Source organism: Nyctereutes procyonoides, unplaced genomic scaffold (assembly GCF_905146905.1).
Source record: "Nyctereutes procyonoides isolate TBG_1078 unplaced genomic scaffold, NYPRO_anot_genome, whole genome shotgun sequence".
Taxonomy (NCBI): Eukaryota; Metazoa; Chordata; class Mammalia; order Carnivora; family Canidae; genus Nyctereutes; species Nyctereutes procyonoides.
In genome coordinates, this window is record NW_026575048.1 from 37,873,299 (window position 1) to 37,875,607 (window position 2,309).

At 46.8% G+C, this 2,309-nt stretch overlaps 1 pseudogene; it reads right to left on the reverse strand.

Annotated features, from left to right (window-relative positions):
- Window positions 1-563: 563 nt before the first annotated feature.
- Window positions 564-1,962, reverse strand: LOC129511073 (non-POU domain-containing octamer-binding protein-like; annotated as a pseudogene).
- Between the last annotated feature and the right edge of the window lie 347 nt (window positions 1,963-2,309).

Here is a 2,309-nt window from a genome sequence, read left to right on the forward strand (position 1 = left end):
AGAGAAAGGTCTTCCTTAGGACATGAAGGGGTAATATATGGGATACAACAGAATCATATGTATGTTGTCTGCGACCTCTGTGGACATTTGCCTGAATTCCTACCTGTGAGTGAATGGAATGGGGCTAAGGTCATTGAGGGATGTTTGTTTTTGTGGTGTATGTGGCAGTGTCTATGGGGTTGGAGGATGAGAAAAGAATAAGAATGAGAAAGCAAAAAGAACAGGATGGACAAGAATGGAATGATCAAAATTAATGGGGGCTCTAACTGGATCCATTTTGCCATGGTTCCACACCCCCCACCAAGACCCTCAACAATCACATGAGACTTCAGGAATGCACCACACAGAATCAATTAGTTAAACGATATACCACACAGAACTGAATTGTTAAATATCGCCCCTCCCTTGCCTTCAGCTTCCAGTAAACTCCCTCAGAGTAGTACAGGCAAGGAACACCTAACTATTGGGAGGAATCCCAACACTTTTCCAGGGAAGAATTCTGACTAGTCCAAAAAGGGTCCTGCTTTTAAGGGTTTTTGAGAAACTAGACATTGAAATTTGTATTAGTATTGGCAACGTTTGTTTGGAGTAAATTCAGCTCGAGGAGCTGAATGGTTGAATGCAGGATGGGTTCCACCAATTGCCCCAATTCCTTCCATTGTAGCAGCCTGGCCAAAGCATTCAGTTGTTGGTGGGGTCAATCCTAAGGTTCCATCTGGCATCATAGTGGCAGGTCCTGGAGGAGCTGGGGTACCAGCTGGCACTGGAGCAGGGGGCATGGCACCTCTATTGTTTATGCCCATAGCACCTCCCATAGCCATCTGGCCCATTCATATCTCCTGTTCTCTTGCATCAGGGAATGTTCCCTTGAATCCTTCCTGCTGTCGCGCATCATTTCTTCCTGTTGCCGCCGCATCTCTTCCTCTCGGCGCCTGCGCTCCTCCTCTTGCCTGAGCTCCAGTTGCTTTCATTTTTGCACTTCTTGGTTGTGCAGCTCTTCCATCCTCCTAAGTTCTTCTTGGCACCTCATCAAATCCTGTCTCATTAGCATGACCTGGTGCTCGTGGCGAGCAGCCTCCATCTCCATCTCCAGCTTCTCACGAGCTTCCTTGATGTTGCCGTCCACTTGGTCCTGCTGCGGCTTCCCCATTTCAATCAGTGCCTTCCAGTGCATGGCATCCTCATACTCCAAGGAGCCAGGCTGTGCAAATCTGGGTGGCTGCTCTCGCTCCTTGTGAAATTGCTGATTCTTTATAACCAGTTTCTCTGGAAGTCCCTCTTCATCATCCAACTGGTCCATGGGCTCCACAGTCACAGGCCAAGGAAATGTGGTTAGCAGGAAGAAGCCTTCACTGCATCTGTCCAGAGCTTTCCAAGCAGCGGCTTCCCTGAGAATTCAACAATGCCTTTTCCTGAGGGTCTTCCTTTCCACCTGGCCAAACGCAGAAAAGGCTTCCTCCAGCAGTTTATTGGAAACATACTGAGGAAGGTTGCGGACTGTAAGGGATGCACTATGGCAGGCAAAGTGCACATGCAGCTGCTTTCCACGAAGTGGCATGTTGTCCAATTCTACTTTGGCAATCTCCGCTAAGGTTCGTGTTTCCAAGCAGATAAAGCCAAAGCCCTTATCCTTATGAATGAAGACTTCGCCTGCTTTCCCATATTTCTCAAATAGTTTCCTCATCTCCTCTTCAGTGATATCAGGAGGAAAATTGCCCACAAAGAGCCACCTATGTTGGGTGAAGGTCTTCTCTCCTGGTTTCCTAAAATTCTTCAGGTCAATAGTCAAGCCTTCATTTTGGCTGCTGGCTTGTTGCCCATTTGCAGGTATTGGTGGTGGTGGTGGCTGCTGGTGGTGCTGCTGGTGGTGCTGCTGGTGGTGATGCTGATGATGCTTCCTTGGAGTATGGTTTTGCTTCTCCAAGTTAAAGGTTTTATTGCTCTGCATTTTTGCACTCCACTACCGACTGCTCTCTCCTCAGAGTAATGGTGACGCTACACGGCCTCTACCGTCCTGAGAAAAAGCGAGAAGAAAATGTTCTTACAGAAACCATAAGAAAGAGTAAATGTATTTCCTGGAGAAAATCCTCATGCATGGTGGGCCTGCACAGTCAAACCCATGTTATTCAAGGGTCAGCCACACTCTCAATACATCTGCTTGGTAAGAGAGAACCACTGGATTGGATGCTATTTTTTTTTAGCAATGACATTTTCTCTAAGTAGTCGTTTTTCCAATTCAATTAATAATTATATTTGAATTCTGTAGCACTATTGCATCTAGTTCCTAGGATCTCAGGGCTTCGAACATA